Source organism: Oncorhynchus mykiss, chromosome 13 (genome assembly GCF_013265735.2).
Source record: "Oncorhynchus mykiss isolate Arlee chromosome 13, USDA_OmykA_1.1, whole genome shotgun sequence".
Taxonomy (NCBI): domain Eukaryota; kingdom Metazoa; phylum Chordata; class Actinopteri; order Salmoniformes; family Salmonidae; genus Oncorhynchus; species Oncorhynchus mykiss.
Window position 1 is genome coordinate 61,393,525 of NC_048577.1, and position 20,038 is coordinate 61,413,562.

Sequence of the window (20,038 nt, forward strand, 5' to 3'; positions counted from 1 at the left end):
AATAGGACACTTCATGTTTCCTCAGCCCCCTTCTGGACAGGTACATAATGGGACACTTCACATTTCCTCAGCCCCTTCTGGACAGGTACATAATGGGACACTTCACATTTCCTCAGCCCCTTCTGGACAGGTACATAATGGGACTGTCCACTTTTCATCACATCCTCCATGGAAAGTTACAGTCCACTTTAACCGCCAACACCCCTTGCCCCCATAACGTACATGGGACAGTCTCACATTTCTTCTGGAATAAGACATGACTGTCATCCACTCCAGTTCACCCAATGGGATTCCAACAGAATGACTTTTATTCTACTGCACATGTCTAAAGGACTGGCTTTCTGTTTAAAACATCTATGACATCACACTGAGCTGCTGATGTATTTATTAAACATGATACATGTACTTCTATTTTCTAAGTCACTATATTATGCTGTTATTGAAACTTGAAGAATGCTGAACAGGTCCGTTGAAGATTTCTGAGGGCACTTCAATATGCCACTATTTCAACAACATATAATAAGCCTGTAAATTGAGACATGTTTACCTTCTCATCGTATCAAATGTGACAATAGGACAGTACATTTCAGCACTTGCCACTTGTCAGGTCGCTATTGTAAACAATGATTTGTCTCACCTGGATAATTAAATGTTAGATTAAACAAATAATACATTGTTCCTCGCCGGCTTTGCAAACCAGTTGACATCTCTATCCAAACAGCTTCTATCCAAACAGTAAATGTTGACATGTATTAATTACTGCTGTCAGAGTGTCTTATCTTCTCATCTATGGGAGTTTTATAGATCAGTAAGTCATGTTGTCTATCTGTCTGGAGAGAGAGAGAGCTAGATGAAGGGAGAGAGATGAAGGGAGAGAGAGAGTGAGAAAGGGAGAGAGAGATGCATACACAGATAGAGAGGGAGAAAAGAGAGGGAGAGAGAGAGAAGAGAGAGAGAAAAGGTAGAGAGATGAGAGAGAGTGCGAGAGACTAGGTTCCCCTAGCCACATCATAATTCACACCGGCACAAATCACCTGAGAGCCCAGCAGGAAAGGGCGGCCACAAAACTCAAGGGAGTGATTGAAAAATCTTCTTCCACTTTCCCCAACACACAAGTGGTTATCTCCAGCCTGCTACCACAAAAATACTTTCACCCTTCCACCATAGAGCGGGCGAATGCAAGCATTTCGCAAGACTGCGCCTCAAAACCTAATGTCTACCTGGCCCACCACTCCACCCTAGACTTGAACAGCCTTAACGACCAGGTCCACCTCTACAAGGCAGCAATCCCAACTTTTGCCAGGACCCTGAAGGAAGTCACCCTCAACCGTAGCCCCAGAACCTCACACAGGAGCAACAGACAACCAGCCCAGACCAGCGAGACACCCTCCCAGACCTGCAAGACCCCGCCCTGAAGAACCTGCACCGAGAGAACCCATACAAAGAGGACTTACACCCAGACCACAGCATCACCAGCCACACCCCAACCAGCTAAGACCACCCCAAGCAGACCCTGGCTACACCCTATATAGGCCTCCCATATCAGACCTATGCCCCTTCTGCCCACCCCATGCCCCCCGCCCCCGCGGCGAGGACCTCAACATGACAGCGGGAGATATGCCCAGGCCGTGAACAGAGCAACACGCCCAACCCCCACCATTACACCCGCCCAAGCCCCATCCTGCGACCTAAGAGGTATGTATCAGATGCTCAACATACTCTGCTCACACCTATTGTGATGGTCCAGGCCTAAACCTCACAAAAACAACACTAGATGTTATGGAACACAAAGCTTTTACTATCTCGTCATGGAATATACAAGGTCTGAGGTCATCTGTGCTACCTATATCCCCCCATACGATGACAGCTTCTCCATCCTATAGGGGGAGATCAATCATTTCCAGGCCCAGGGACATGTGCTAGTCTGTGTCGACCTAAATGCCAGAACTTGACAAGAACCTGACACCCTCAGCACACAGGGGGACAAACACCTACCTGGAGGTGACAGCATTCCCCCCTCATTATGCCCCACAAAACGGGTTACAACTCCTGCCGCTCTGTCGGACGCTGGGTATGTACATAGTCAATGGTAGGCTTCGAGAGGACTCCTACGGTAGGTACACCTATAGCTCATTCCTTGGCAGTAGTACTGTAGACTACTTTATCACTGACCTCAACCCAGATGTACGGATGAACCACTTCTCCAATATTTTTGGCTCTATAGCAAAGAACAAACAGCAAAACCATGAACATAATCAAATACCGATCTTAGAATCAACTATTAAAGACTACCAGAACCCACTGGATTCTCCAATTACATAGAATGAACTACTGGACAAAATGCAAACCCTCCAACCCAAAAAGGCCTGTGGGGTTGATGGTATCCTAAATGAAATGATAAAATATACAGACCACAAATTCCAAATGGCAATACTTAAGCTCTTTAACATCATCCTCAACTCTGGCATCTTCCCCAATATTTGGAACCAAGGACTGATCACCCCAATCCACAAAAGTGGAGACAAATATGACCCCAATAACTATCATGGGATATAGGTCAACAGCAACCTTGGGAATGTCCTCTGCATTATCATTAACAGCAGACTCGTACATTTCCTCAGCGAAAACAATGTACTGAGCAAATGTCAAATTGTCTTTTTACCAAATTACCATATGACAGACCACGTATTCAACCTGAGGGCTTTTTACCAAATTACCGTACTCACTCTGCACCCTAATTGACAAATGAACAAACCAAAACAAAGGCAAGGTCTTCTCTTATTTTATTTAAAAAAATGTCTGGAAAGTGGTGTTGTGGGAAAACATACGGCATTATAAAATCCATGTACGCAAACAACAAGTGTGCAGTTAAATTGGAAAAAAACAAATTTCTTTCCACATGGTGGGGGGGGGGGGGGGGGGGGGGGTGTGAGACAGGGATTCGGCTTAAACCCCACTCTCTTCAACATATACACTGCTCAAAAAAATAAAGGGAACACTAAAATAACACATCCTAGAGCTGGATGAATGAAATATTCTTATTAAATATTTTTTTCTTTACATAGTTGAATGTGCTGACAACAAAATCACACAAAAATTATCAATGGAAATCAAATTTATCAAAGCATGGAGGTCTGGATTTGGAGTCACACTCAAAATTAAAGTGGAAAACCACACTACAGGCTGATCCAACTTTGATGTAATGTCCTTAAAACAAGTCAAAATGAGGCTCAGTAGTGTGTGTGGCCTCCACGTGCCTGTATGACCTCCCTACAATGCCTGGGCATGCTCCTGATGAGGTGGGGGATGGTCTCCTGAGGGATCTCCTCCCAGACCTGGACTAAAGCATCCGCCAACTCCTGGACAGTATGTGGTGCAACGTGGCGTTGGTGGATGGAGCGAGACATGATGTCCCAGATGTGCTCAATTGGATTCAGGTCTGGGGAACTGGCGGGCCAGTCCATCGCATCAATGCCTTCCTCTTGCAGGAACTGCTGACACACTCCAGCCACATGAGGTCTAGCATTGTCTTGCATTAGGAGGAACCCAGGGCCAACCACACCAGCATATGGTCTCACAAGGGGTCTGAGGATCTCATCTTGGTACCTAATGGCAGTCAGGCTATCTCTGGCGAGCACATGGAGGGCTGTGCGGCCCCCCAAAGAAATGCCACCCCACACCATGACTGACCCACCGCCAAACCGGTCATGCTGGAGGATGTTGCAGGCAGCAGAATGTTCTCCACGGCGTCTCCAGACTGTCACGTCTGTCACATGTGCTCAGTGTGAACCTGCTTTCATCTGTGAAGAGCCCAGGGCGCCAGTGGCGAATTTGCCAATCTTGGTGTTCTCTGGCAAATGCCAAACGTCCTGCACGGTCTTGGGCTGTAAGCACAACCCCCACCTGTGGACGTCGGGCCCTCATACCACCCTCATGGAGTCTGTTTCCGACCGTTTGAGCAGACACATGCACATTTGTGGCCTGCTGGAGGTCATTTTGCAGGGCTCTGGCAGTGCTCCTCCTGCTCCTCCTTGCACAAAGGCGGAGGTAGCGGTCCTGCTGCTGGGTTGTTGCCCTCCTACTGCCTCCTCCACGTCTCCTGATGTACTGGCCTGTCTCCTGGTAGCGCCTCCATGCTCTGGACACTACGCTGACAGACACAGCAAACCTTCTTGCCACATCTCGCATTGATGTGCCATCCTGGATGAGCTGCACTGCCTGAGCCACTTGTGTGGGTTGTAGACTACGTCTCATGCTACCAATAGAGTGAAAGCACCGCCAGCATTCAAAAGTGACCAAAACATCAGCCAGGAAGCATAGGAACTGAGAAGTGGTCTGTGGTCCCCACCTGCTGAATCACTCCTTTATTGGGGGTGTCTTGCTAAATGCCTATAATTTCCACCTGTTGTCTATTCCATTTGCACAACAGCATGTGAAATGTATTGTCAATCAGTGTTGCTTCCTAAATGGACAGTTTGATTTCACAGAAGTGTGATTGACTTGGAGTTGCATTGTGTTGTTTAAGTGTTCCCTTTATTTTTTTGAGCAGTGTAAATCAGCGAATTATCGAAGACACTAGAAGAGTCTGCAGCATCCAGCCTCACACTAATAGATTATGAAGTCAAGTGTCTACTCTTTGCTGATGATCTGGTACTTCTGTCCCTAACCAAGGTGGTCTACAGTGGCACCTTGATCTTCTGTACAGATTCTGTCAGACCTGGGCCCTGACAGTAAATCTCAGTAAGACAAAAATAATGATGTTCCAAAAAAAGTCAAGTTGCCAGGACCACGAATACAAATCCCATCTAGACACTGTTGCCCTAGAGCACACAAAAAACTATACATACAGGTAACTTCCACGAAGCTGTGAACGATCTGAGAGACAAGGCAAGAAGGGCCTTCTATGCCATCAAAAGGAACATAAAGTTTGACATACCAATTATGATCTGCCTAAAAATACCAAGAATTCACAAAATGGGACAAACACCAAATTGAGACTGCATGCAGAATTCTGCAAAAAAATATCGTCTGTGTCTAAGGTAAAACACCAAATAATGCAGAGCAGAATTATGACGATACCCACTAATTAGTAAAATCCAGAAAAGATTGGTCTAGCAGTCTAGTGTGTGTTTAGACCCAGGCCTTCCTATTGGTCTAGCAGTCTAGTGTGTGTTTAGACCCAGGCCTTCCTATTGGTCTAGCAGTCTAGTGTGTGTTTAGACCCAGGCCTTCCTATTGGTCTAGCAGTCTAGTGTGTGTTTTGGCCCAGGCCTTCCTATATCATTCCCCAACCAGAAACCGTGGATTGATGGCAGAATTCATGCAAGACTGAAAGCACGAACCACTGCTTTTAATCAGGGCAAGGTGACCGGAAACATGACCGAATACAGACAGTGTAGCGATTCCCTTTGCAAGGTAATCAAACAAGCTAAGCGTCAGTATAGAGACAATGTGGAGTCGCAATTCAACGGCTCAGACACGAGAGGTATGTGGCAGGGTCTACAGTCAATCACGGACTACCAAAGAAAAACCAGCCCCGTCACGGACCAGGATGTCTCCCAGACAGACTAAACACGGCAAGTACGGCAACTGCTCCGCCCACAACCGTAAGGCTCTCCAGAAGGTAGTGAGGTCGGCACAACGCATCACCGGGTGCAAACTGCCTGCCCTCCAGGACACCTACACCACCCGATGTCACAGGAAGGCCAAAAAGATCATCAAGGACAACAACCACCCGAGCCACTGCCTGTTCACCCCGTTATCATCCAGAAGGCGAGGTCAGTACATCAAAGGTACATCAAAGCTGGGACCGAGAGACTGAAAAACAGCTTCTATCTCAATGCCATCAGACTGTTAAACTGCCACCACTAACATTGAGTGGCTGCTGCCAACATACTGACTCAACACTTGCCACTTTAATAATGGGAATTGATGTAATCAATTTATCACTAGCCACTTTTTATAATGTTTACATACCCTACATTACTCATCTCATATGTATATACTGTACTCTATACCATCTACTGCATCTTGCCTATGCCGTTCGGGCATCACTCATTCATATATGTTTATGTACATATTCGTATTCATTCCTTTACACTTTCCACAGACGACGCAATAAGGTAGTTGTGAAATTGTTAGGTTATATTACTTGTTAGATATTACTGCATGGTCGGAACTAGAAGCACAAGCATTTCACTACACTCGCATAACCATGTGTATGTGACAAATACATTTGATTTAATTTGATTTGGTCTAGCAGTTAGTGGGTGTTTAGGCCCTGCCCTTCCTATTGGTCTATCAGTTAATGTGTTCAGGCCCTGCCCTTCCTATTGGTCTAGCAGTTAGTGTATGTTTAGACCCTGCCCTTCCTATTGGTCTAGCAGTTAGTGTGTTGTTGGGCTTTGCTCCCTGGCCCGTTGTGTGGTGGCTGTTGCTATGTGGGGTAATAATGACATCAAAACAAGGCAGTCTGTCATCATGATTATTCATATTGTCAAAACAAATAGATAACACTTTATTTGGATAGTCCATCTGCAGACTATCAGTACCATTTCAACTAACTATCTACTAACCCTAGCTCTAAACCTAACCTTAACCCTTATCCTAACCCTAATCTTAACCCTAAACCTAGCCCTAACCTTAACGCTTATCCAAAACCTTATTCTAAACTTAACCCCACTGTAACCTTAGCAAGCAGTTGTTTATCAACAGATAGTTTGTTGATAGTATAACCATGTACAGTCGCGACCTGCAGAGCCACACCTGTTTTGAGACCCACAGTTTTAGGCAAAAAAATACATGTACACCATCGTTCAAAAGTTTGGGGTCACTTAGAAATGTCCTTGTTTTTGAAAGAAAAGCACATTTTCTGTTCATTTAAAATAACATAAAATTTATCAGAAATACAGTGTAGACATTGTTAATGTTGTAAATGACTATTGTAGCTGGAATCACCAGATTTTTTATGGAATATCGACATACGCGTAGAGGCCATTATCAGCAACCATCACTGTGTTAGCTAATCCAAGTTTATCATTTTAAAAGGCTAGTTGATCATTAGAAAACCCTTTTGCAATTATGTTAGCACAGATGGAAACTGTTGTTCTGATTAAAGAAGCAATACAACTGGCCTTCTTTAGACTAGTTGAGTATCTGGAGCATCAGCATTTGTGGGTTTGATTACAGGCTCAAAATATCCAGAAACAAGGACGTTTCTTCTGAAACTCGTCAGTCTATTCTTGTTCTGAGAAATGAAGGCTATTCCATGTGAGAAATTGCCAAGAAACTGAAGATCTCATACAGCGCTGTGTACTACTCCCTTCACAGAACACCGCAAACTGGCTCTAACCAGAATAGAAAGAGGAGTGGGAGGCCCCGGTGCCCAACTGAGCAAGAGAACAAGTACTTTAGAGTGTCTAGTTTAGAGAAAGAGATGCCTCACAAGTCCTCAACTGGCAGCTTCATTAAATGGTTCCCACAAAACACCAGTCTCAACGTCAACAGTGAAGAGATGACTCTGGGATGCTGGTCTTCTAGGCAGAGTTGCAAAGAAAAGGCCATATCTCAGACTGGCCAATACATAGAAAATATTAAGATGGGCAAAGAACACAGGCACTGGACAGAGGAAGATTGGAAAAAAGTGTTATGGACAGACAAATCTAAGTTTGAGGTGTTCAAATCACAAAGAAGAACATTCGTGAGACGCAGAAAAAATGAAAAGATAATGGAGGAGTGCTTGATGCCATCTGTCAAGCACATGGTGGAGGCAATGTGATGATCTGGGGATGCTTTGGTGGTGGTAAAGTTGGAGATTAGTATAGGGTAAAAGGGATCTTGAAGAAGGAAGGATATCACTCCATTTTGCAATGCCATACCCTGTGGACGGCGCTTAATTGGAGCCAATCTCCTCCTACAACAGGACAATGATCCAAAGCACAGCTCCAAACTATGCAATAACTATTTATAGAAGAAGCATTCAGCTGGTATTCTGTCTATAATGGAGTGGCCAGCACAGTCTCAACCCTATTGAGCTGTTGTGGGAGCAGCTTGGCTGCTTGGCTGTGATTGGCTCAGTGTTCTGTCACTGATGGGGACACTATGTCATCGCCAAGTTTATGTCCTTAGTAAGGATAGACATCCAAAATTTCAGCTCTTTGGGTCCGGCCTTAGAGTTATATTACAAGTGCCCTTCCAAGAAGGCTCAAGGTCATTGGCCACAGATAAAATGACGTCAAATCATGCTATATGGGGTGGCAGGGTAGCCTAGTGGTTAGAGCGTTGGACTAGAAACCAAAAGGTTGCAAGTTCAAATACCCGAGCTGTCAATGTACAATGCTGTTGTTCTGCCCCTGAACAGGCAATTAACCCACTGTTCCTTGGCCTTCATTGAAAATAATAATTTGTTCTTAACTGACTTTAACTGACTTAGTTAAATAAAGGTAAAAAAATATGTACAGTAGCTTTGATTGGACTGATCATGTCAACATCTTACTTTCCAAGTCTTAGCTAGCAGTCATCATCATGAATCTAGTCTACTGGCAAATCCTTTTCCATTCTTGTCATATGAATAGAAATAATGAAGAGAAATTATAGATAAAACGTATCGGTGCTCATCTGCCATTGGGTGTAAAGATTACACAACAAATTGGAAATCGCAAATTCAACAACTAGTCGTTTGGAAGGTATCAGTGGCTAACTTCAAGCATTGCAAAGAAACCAGTAGCCTGCTATTCAATGGAGTGGCTGTGTGTTCTTTTCCGAGTTCCCACCATAAATCCAGAGAATACCAGAATTTGATGACAAAGTTTGATGACAAAAGCGCCGTGCCACCATCATGTTTAAGTGAGCACATCACAAGCCAAGGTGAGTCCAAAAATATGCAAGGGAGATAAGTATGCTGTAGCTAAGAAAGTAATACTAAGTGTATGTTGTGTAGTAAGCTGTTAGTAGCCCATGTGCCTCAACCTAATAATTTGGTCTATTTTCACCTCTAAATACTGTAAGAGCAGCCCATGTTCTGCATTCTGTCGCTGTACATTTCAGAAGTGCTGAACACGCAGTTATATTGACTACGTCCTTCGTCGCTCGCTCATTACTGTCTTAATGGAAATTATGGAATGCCTCTTATCCACTCATCGTTCCCTTATGCCATAGTTTGTACATCTCAATTGTCAGTAGAAACCATATTTGTTTAATCAAGTCAGCCATACCAGCTATATTTTTTAAAAAGACAATAAATGAGGCTGAATTAATTGTTTCACTGCCAGACCAGGCAGCTATGCCATTGGGACAGTTTAATGTTGGGCCCTAACAGTTTGTGGGCACCGCTTGTCACCGTCATAGTGCAATGAATGTATTGTTTAGTGTTGTGTTGTGTAGTGGCTTTGCTGGCATGCATCTTAAACCATTTTTGGGAGTTTTCCACACCAAGATTTACATGCTAAAATCGCCACTGACCATGTAGAGAATCTACAAATGGAAAACCCAGACTATACAAATAAAGTGTGACCCAACAAATGTCCCCTTGGGGATTAAAAAGAATAAATACTCTACTATTATTCAATCAGGTATCTTGTCTCAAAATGACAGAACCTGCCATTTGAAGGTCAGGAAATACCATTAACAATCTTTACCCACTGTGTGAAAGAGTCTGTTAGAGTAAGAAACCAACAGTAATGTAATATTTCCCCTTTAGGTCACATAGAGATCAACCTTTCTCTGACCTTAACATAATATGGTCAAGACTGTTATTGTGTAGGAGGTTGAGTTACTGTTTAAACTATATATATATATGTATTGTAAATGTTTACTACTAGGTTAAAGAAGAAAACCTATGACAGGTTCAGTGTTCTGAGTGTGTACAGTGTTCACAGAGAAGTGCTACATGTCATAATAGTACTCTCACTGTCTTGGTCAGCACAGGGAAATGTCCCCTAGAATTTCCCTCCCACTCACATGATGGGATTGTTACGTGTGAGCGAGAGAGAAAGTGAAGCAGGAGAGAGACAATGAGAAGAATTGGAGAGAGAGAGAGGGGCGAGAGAGAGAAAGAGAGGGAAGAGTAAGAGAGAGAGAGAGACAGAAGAGAAAGCGAGACAGACAGAAGAGAGAGAGAGAGATAGACATAAGAGAGACAGACAGAAGAGAGACAGACAGACAGACAGAAGAGAGACAGACAGAAGAGATAGGTAGACAGAAGAGAGAAAGAGACAGAAGAGAGAGGAGACAGAAGAGAGAGAGAGAGAGAGAGAGAGAGAGAGAGAGAGAGACAGAGAGAGACAGAGAGAGACAGAGAGAGATAGAGAGAGAGAGAGAGAGAGAGAGAGAGAGAGAGGGAGAGAGAGACAAAGAGACAGAGAGAGAGGGAGAGAGAGGCAGAGAGAGAGAGACAGAGAGAGAGAGAGAGAGAGAGGGATAGAGGGAGAGAGAGACAGAGAGAGAGACAGAGAGAGAGAGACAGAGAGACACAGAGAGAGAGAGAGAGAGAGAGGGAGAGATTGACAAAGAGACAGAGAGAGAGGGAGAGAGAGAGAGAGAGAGACAGAGAGAGAGAGAGAGAGAGAGGGAGAGAGGGAGAGAGAGAGAGAGAGAGAGACAGAGAGAGAGACAGAGAGAGAGAGACAGAGAGAGAGAGAGAGAGAGAGGGAGAGAGAGAGAGAGAGAGAGACAGAGAGAGAGACAGAGAGAGAGAGAGAGAGAGAGAGAGAGAGACAGAGAGAGAGACAGAGAGAGAGAGACAGAGAGAGAGACAGAGAGAGAGAGACAGAGAGAGAGAGAGACAGAGAGAGAGAGAGGGAGAGAGAGAGAGAGAGACAGACAGACAGAGAGAGAGAGAGAGAGAGAGAGACAGAGAGAGAGAGAGAGAGAGAGAGACAGAGAGAGAGGGAGACCCCGATCCTTGACTTTGGCGATGTCATTTACAAAATAGCTTCCAACACTCTACTCAACAAATTGGATGCAGTCTATCACAGTGCCATCCGTTCTGTCACCAAAGCCCCATATACTACCCACCACTGCGACCTGTATGCTCTCGTTGGCTGACCCTCGCGTCATACTCATCGCCAAACCCACTGGCTCCAGGTCATCTACAAGTCTCTTCTAGGTAAAGCCCTGCCTCATCTCAGATCACTGGTCACCATAGCAGCACCCACCCGTAGCACGCGCTACAGCAGGTATATCTCACTGGTCACCCCCAAAGCCAATTCTTCCTTTGGCCACCTTTCCTTCCAGTTCTCTGCTGCCAATGACTGGAACGAACTGCAAAAATCACTGAAGCTGGAGACTCGTATCTTCCTCACTAGCTTTAAGCTCCAGCTGTCATAGCAGCTCACAGATCACTGCACCTGTACATAGCTCATCTGTAAATAGCCCATCCAACTACCTCATCCCCTTACTGTATCTATTTATTTTTCTTGCTCCTTTGCACCCCAGTATCTCTACTTGCACATTCATCTTCTGCACATCTACCATTCCAGTGTATAATTACTATATTGCATTTACTATTAATTACTATTACTTCGTCGCTATGGCCTATTTATTGCCTTACCTCCCTTATCCTACCTCATTTGCACACACTGTATATAGACTTTTTCTACTGTATTATTGACTGTATGTTTGTTTATTCCATGTGTAACTCTGTGTTGTTGTTTGTGTCGAACTGCTTTGCTTTATCTTAGCCAGGTCGCAGTTGTAAATGAGAACTTGTTCTCAACTTGCCTACCTGGTTAAATAAAGGTGAAATAAATAAAATAAATAATAATAATGTTTGACTTAGTGAACCATATGGACACAGCGGGGGGATGGGATATAGAGGATGGGGGTTATTATGTGGTATGGGGAGGGCTTTTTGTAGTGCTGTTGAGGGAGGAATGGTGCTCTGGCGGTGGGGGGGGGGGGGGGGGGTAGCAATTATTCCTCAAGAGGTCTTGTTTATTGTTGAGATAAAACAAAGCGAACCGAGCACGGCTCCATTGCACTGTGCTTTAGCCTTTTGTACATGCGCTTGACAGATTTCTGACAAGTTCAAAGCGTTTCGAGGGATCTTATGAAGGAGCTGGATGGCAGGGGGGAGGAGGGGGCTTGGCACCGGTGTTTTGGAAGTTGTGTTTCATGACATCTTTATGGGCCTGCCCCACGGTCAACACCATTAGCATGTCCACAATGCGCCTCCCTGCTCCTGCCTGCCTGCCTCCTTTTTCCCCTTCTCCTCTTTTTGTTGTCTTTCTCACACACAACTCAGGGGGAAGAGTGACCTCTCTGCAGCTCTCAATTCACTGCTCCTCTATAGGGCTGAATGGACCGTCGTAACAAAAGGTGACATCATTTTCTCAAGGTTTGATTGGCCCCTACAGTGCCACAGGATGACATCATGCCGCCCCTCCGCCCCCCACCTTCCCCATTTGCTCTGGGATGCAGGGTTGCTGTGACAACAGCATTGGTTAGGTCCTGGTTCCAGGGCTGGGTGCAGGACTTGGCAGTGAGGGCTCGGCTCTGTCGCCAATGGCATCCTATTCCCTGTTGAGTGCAGTACATTTGGCCAGGACCCATAGGGCTTTGGTTGAAAGTAGTGCACTAAATAGGGAATAGTGTGTCATTTGGGACAGAGCCCTACTGCTTGGCTAGGCGTAATGAGCCCAGGCAGGCAGGAGTAACATTGGCCTTGTGTTTGTTGGTAAATATGATCAGATATGCTTAGACACATGCAGTCGTTGAGAAACATGTCTACCAACTCTCTACTAGCTAATAACTCTGGGCTGTGGAGCATACAGATATTTTGTGTGATTATTATGCATTTTGTGTGTGTGTGTGTGTGTGTGCGCGCACGCACCAATGTGTGCGTGTGTGTGAGGAAAGTCCCATTGTGATTAATTTCCCTGAATTAATTAATTAAGAGGTGGTAGCGATAAAAGGGATTTGCCCTCCTCTTCCTCCTCCTCTTCCTCCTCCTCTGCTAACCCTTTGTATTTACTCAACCAATCACATGACAGGAACTAAGATTCTAACCCATATGTGCAAATCCCCATCCCACTCAGTCCAGGTTTTGTTTGCGATGGAACTTTGCTTTTGTTCTCTTATTTACTTAATCAACACTAGTTAAAATTCACTCAATAAAGACAACCAAGACAGTATGGGATCTGTGAATAAATAGACATGTGGGTTGAATAGGAGACCAGTCAAGGTGCTTCTCTCTCTAGCAGTTATTGGTGAGCAGAACAAACACTGGTGTTTTCTACAACAACCGTCTGTCGCTGGCTGGATGGGACTGCTATAGTCCTCCCAACTCTGACACACACACACACACACACACACACACACACACACAAAAAAAAAAAAACCTCTGAACCTTGCTAATAAATTGAATTCTCCTTGATTTGAATGCTGGACTATAACAGCCCAGTAGACCATGTCACTATAACAACCCTCACAACCCAGTACTCCATATCACTATAACAACCCTCACAGCCCAGTAGACCCTATCACTATAACAACCCTCACAGCCCAGTACCACATATCACTATAACAACCCTCACAGCCCTGTACACCCTATCACTATAACAACCCTCACAGCCCAGTACACCCTATCACTATAACAACCCTCACAGCCCAGTACCACATATCACTATAACAACCCTCACAGCCCAGTACACCATATCACTATAACAACCCTCACAGCCCAGTACACCCTATCACTATAACAACCCTCACAGCCCAGTACACCCTATCACTATAACAACCCTCACAGCCCAGTACACCATATCACTATAACAACCCTCACAGCCCAGTACACCTTATCACTGTAACAACCCTCACAGCCCAGTAGACCATATCACTATAACAACCCTCACAGCCCAGTACACCCTATCACTATAACAACCCTCACAGCCTAGTAGACCATATCACTATAACAACCCTCACAGCCCAGTACACCCTATCACTATAACAACCCTCACAGCCCTGTACACCCTATCACTATAACAACCCTCACAGCCCAGTAGACCATATCACTATAACAACCCTCACAGCCCTGTACACCATATCACTATAACAACCCTCACAGCCCTGTACACCATATCACTATAACAACCCTCACAGCCCAGTAGACCATATCACTATAACAACCCTCACAGCCCTGTACACCCTATCACTATAACAACCCTCACAGCCCTGTACACCATATCACTATAACAACCCTCACAGCCCAGTAGACCATATCACTATAACAACCCTCACAGCCCTGTACACCCTATCACTATAACAACCCTCACAGCCCTGTACACCCTATAACTATAACAACCCTCACAGCCCAGTAGACCCTATCACTATAACAACCCTCACAGCCCAGTACCACATATCACTATAACAACCCTCACAGCCCTGTACACCCTATCACTATAACAACCCTCACAGCCCAGTACACCCTATCACTATAACAACCCTCACAGCCCAGTACCACATATCACTATAACAACCCTCACAGCCCAGTACACCATATCACTATAACAACCCTCACAGCCCAGTACACCCTATCACTATAACAACCCTCACAGCCCAGTACACCCTATCACTATAACAACCCTCACAGCCCAGTACACCATATCACTATAACAACCCTCACAGCCCAGTACACCTTATCACTGTAACAACCCTCACAGCCCAGTAGACCATATCACTATAACAACCCTCACAGCCCAGTACACCCTATCACTATAACAACCCTCACAGCCTAGTAGACCATATCACTATAACAACCCTCACAGCCCAGTACACCCTATCACTATAACAACCCTCACAGCCCTGTACACCCTATCACTATAACAACCCTCACAGCCCAGTAGACCATATCACTATAACAACCCTCACAGCCCTGTACACCATATCACTATAACAACCCTCACAGCCCTGTACACCATATCACTATAACAACCCTCACAGCCCAGTAGACCATATCACTATAACAACCCTCACAGCCCTGTACACCCTATCACTATAACAACCCTCACAGCCCTGTACACCATATCACTATAACAACCCTCACAGCCCAGTAGACCATATCACTATAACAACCCTCACAGCCCTGTACACCCTATCACTATAACAACCCTCACAGCCCTGTACACCCTATAACTATAACAACCCTCACAGCCCAGTAGACCATATCACTATAACAACCCTCACAGCCCTGTACACCCTATCACTATAACAACCCTCACAGCCCTGTACACCCTATCACTATAACAACCCTCACAGCCCTGTACACCCTATCACTATAACAACCCTCACAGCTCTGTACACCCTATCACTATAACAACCCTCACAGCCCTGTACACCCTTTCACTATAACAACCCTCACAGCCCTGTACACCCTATCACTATAACAACCCTCACAGCCCAGTACACCCTATCACTATAACAACCCTCACAGCCTAGTAGACCATATCACTATAACAACCCTCACAGCCCTGTACACCCTATCACTATAACAACCCTCACAGCCCAGTACACCATATCACTATAACAACCCTCACAGCCCAGTAGACCATATCACTATAACAACCCTCACAGCCCAGTACCACATATCACTATAACAACCCTCACAGCCCAGTACACCCTATCACTATAACAACCCTCACAGCCCAGTACACCATATCACTATAACAACCCTCACAGCCCAGTACACCCTATCACTATAACAACCCTCACAGCCCAGTACACCCTATCACTATAACAACCCTCACAGCCCAGTACACCATATCACTATAACAACCCTCACAGCCCAGTACACCCTATCACTATAACAACCCTCACAGCCCAGTACACCATATCACTATAACAACCCTCACAGCCCAGTACACCATATCACTATAACAACCCTCACAGCCCAGTACACCATATCACTATAACAACCCTCACAGCCCTGTACACCCTATCACTATAACAACCCTCACAGCCCAGTACACCATATCACTATAACAACCCTCACAGCCCAGTACACCATATCACTATAACAACCCTCACAGCCCAGTACACCATATCACTATAACAACCCTCACAGCCCAGTACACCATATCACTATAACAACCCCCACAGCCCAGTACACCATATCACTATAACAACCCTCACAGCCCAGTACACCCTATCACTATAACAACCCTCACAGCCCTGTACACCCTATCACTATAACAACCCTCACAGCCCAGTAGACCATATCACTATAACAACCCTCACAGCCCAGTACACCATATCACTATAACAACCCTCACAGCCCAGTACACCATATCACTATAACAACCCTCACAGCCCTGTACACCATATCACTATAACAACCCTCACAGCCCAGTACACCATATCACTATAACAACCCTCACAGCCCTGTACACCATATCACTATAACAACCCTCACAGCCCTGTACACCCTATCACTATAACAACCCTCACAGCCCTGTACACCCTATCACTATAACAACCCTCACAGCCCAGTAGACCATATCACTATAACAACCCTCACAGCCCTGTACACCCTATCACTATAACAACCCTCACAGCCCTGTACACCATATCACTATAACAACCCTCACAGCCCTGTACACCCTATCACTATAACAACCCTCACAGCCCAGTACACCCTATCACTATAACAACCCTCACAGCCCAGTACACCCTATCACTATAACAACCCTCACAGCCCAGTACACCATATCACTATAACAACCCTCACAGCCCTGTACACCATATCACTATAACAACCCTCACACCCCTGTACACCATATCACTATAACAACCCTCACAGCCCTGTACACCATATCACTATAACAACCCTCACAGCCCAGTAGACCATATCACTATAACAACCCTCACAGCCCTGTACACCCTATCACTATAACAACCCTCACAGCCCTGTACACCATATCACTATAACAACCCTCACAGCCCTGTACACCCTATCACTATAACAACCCTCACAGCCCAGTACACCCTATCACTATAACAAACCTCACAGCCCTGTACACCCTATCACTATAACAACCCTCACAGCCCTGTACACCCTATCACTATAACAACCCTCACAGCCCTGTACACCCTATCACTATAACAACCCTCACAGCCCAGTACACCCTATCACTATAACAACCCTCACAGCCCTGTACACCCTATCACTATAACAACCCTCACAGCCCTGTACACCCTATCACTATAACAACCCTCACAGCCCAGTACACCCTATCACTATAACAACCCTCACAGCCCAGTACACCATATCACTATAACAACCCTCACAGCCTAGTACACCCTATCACTATAACAACCCCCACAGCCCAGTACACCCTATCACTATAACAACCCTCACAGCCCAGTACACCATATCACTATAACAACCCTCACAGCCCAGTACACCATATCACCATAACAACCCTCACAGCCTAGTAGACCATATCACTATAACAACCCTCACAGCCTAGTAGACCATATCACTATAACAACCCTCACAGCCCAGTACACCCTATCACTATAACAACCCTCACAGCCCAGTAGACCATATCACTATAACAACCCTCACAGCCCAGTACACCCTATCACTATAACAACCCTCACAGCCCAGTACCACATATCACTATAACAATCCTCACAGCTCAGTACACCATATCACTATAACAACCCTCACAGCCCAGTACACCCTATCACTATAACAACCCTCACAGCCCAGTAGACCATATCACTATAACAACCCTCACAGCCCTGTACACCCTATCACTATAACAACCCTCACAGCCCTGTACACCATATCACTATAACAACCCTCACAGCCCTGTACACCCTATCACTATAACAACCCTCACAGCCCAGTACACCCTATCACTATAACAACCCTCACAGCCCAGTACACCCTATCACTATAACAACCCTCACAGCCCAGTACACCCTATCACTATAACAACCCTCACAGCCCTGTACACCATATCACTATAACAACCCTCACACCCCTGTACACCATATCACTATAACAACCCTCACAGCCCTGTACACCATATCACTATAACAACCCTCACAGCCCAGTAGACCATATCACTATAACAACCCTCACAGCCCTGTACACCCTATCACTATAACAACCCTCACAGCCCTGTACACCATATCACTATAACAACCCTCACAGCCCTGTACACCCTATCACTATAACAACCCTCACAGCCCAGTACACCCTATCACTATAACAAACCTCACAGCCCTGTACACCCTATCACTATAACAACCCTCACAGCCCTGTACACCCTATCACTATAACAACCCTCACAGCCCTGTACACCCTATCACTATAACAACCCTCACAGCCCAGTACACCCTATCACTATAACAACCCTCACAGCCCTGTACACCCTATCACTATAACAACCCTCACAGCCCTGTACACCCTATCACTATAACAACCCTCACAGCCCAGTACACCCTATCACTATAACAACCCTCACAGCCCAGTACACCATATCACTATAACAACCCTCACAGCCTAGTACACCCTATCACTATAACAACCCCCACAGCCCAGTACACCCTATCACTATAACAACCCTCACAGCCCAGTACACCATATCACTATAACAACCCTCACAGCCCAGTACACCCTATCACTATAACAACCCTCACAGCCCAGTAGACCATATCACTATAACAACCCTCACAGCCCAGTACACCCTATCACTATAACAACCCTCACAGCCCAGTACCACATATCACTATAACAATCCTCACAGCTCAGTACACCATATCACTATAACAACCCTCACAGCCCAGTACACCCTATCACTATAACAACCCTCACAGCCCAGTAGACCATATCACTATAACAACCCTCACAGCCCTGTACACCCTATCACTATAACAACCCTCACAGCCCTGTACACCATATCACTATAACAACCCTCACAGCCCTGTACACCCTATCACTATAACAACCCTCACAGCCCAGTACACCCTATCACTATAACAACCCTCACAGCCCAGTACACCCTATCACTATAACAACCCTCACAGCCCAGTACACCATATCACTATAACAACCCTCACAGCCCTGTACACCATATCACTATAACAACCCTCACACCCCTGTACACCATATCACTATAACAACCCTCACAGCCCTGTACACCATATCACTATAACAACCCTCACAGCCCAGTAGACCATATCACTATAACAACCCTCACAGCCCTGTACACCCTATCACTATAACAACCCTCACAGCCCTGTACACCATATCACTATAACAACCCTCACAGCCCTGTACACCCTATCACTATAACAACCCTCACAGCCCAGTACACCCTATCACTATAACAAACCTCACAGCCCTGTACACCCTATCACTATAACAACCCTCACAGCCCTGTACACCCTATCACTATAACAACCCTCACAGCCCTGTACACCCTATCACTATAACAACCCTCACAGCCCAGTACACCCTATCACTATAACAACCCTCACAGCCCTGTACACCCTATCACTATAACAACCCTCACAGCCCTGTACACCCTATCACTATAACAACCCTCACAGCCCAGTACACCCTATCACTATAACAACCCTCACAGCCCAGTACACCATATCACTATAACAACCCTCACAGCCTAGTACACCCTATCACTATAACAACCCCCACAGCCCAGTACACCCTATCACTATAACAACCCTCACAGCCCAGTACCACATATCACTATAACAACCCTCACAGCCCAGTACACCATATCACTATAACAACCCTCACAGCCCAGTACACCCTATCACTATAACAACCCTCACAGCCCAGTACACCCTATCACTATAACAACCCTCACAGCCCAGTACACCATATCACTATAACAACCCTCACAGCCCAGTACACCTTATCACTGTAACAACCCTCACAGCCCAGTAGACCATATCACTATAACAACCCTCACAGCCCAGTACACCCTATCACTATAACAACCCTCACAGCCTAGTAGACCATATCACTATAACAACCCTCACAGCCCAGTACACCCTATCACTATAACAACCC

At 45.5% G+C, this 20,038-nt stretch overlaps 1 long non-coding RNA gene across 1 annotated transcript in view; it reads left to right on the forward strand.

The window, feature by feature from the left end:
• Positions 1 to 819, forward strand: part of LOC110538832 — a 95,483-nt gene extending 94,664 nt beyond the window's left edge. The window contains exon 5 of the long non-coding RNA XR_005035626.1: positions 41 to 819. This is a non-coding gene — a long non-coding RNA (uncharacterized LOC110538832). The remainder of the gene's footprint in view (positions 1 to 40) is intronic.
• The last annotated feature ends 19,219 nt before the right edge of the window (positions 820 to 20,038 follow it).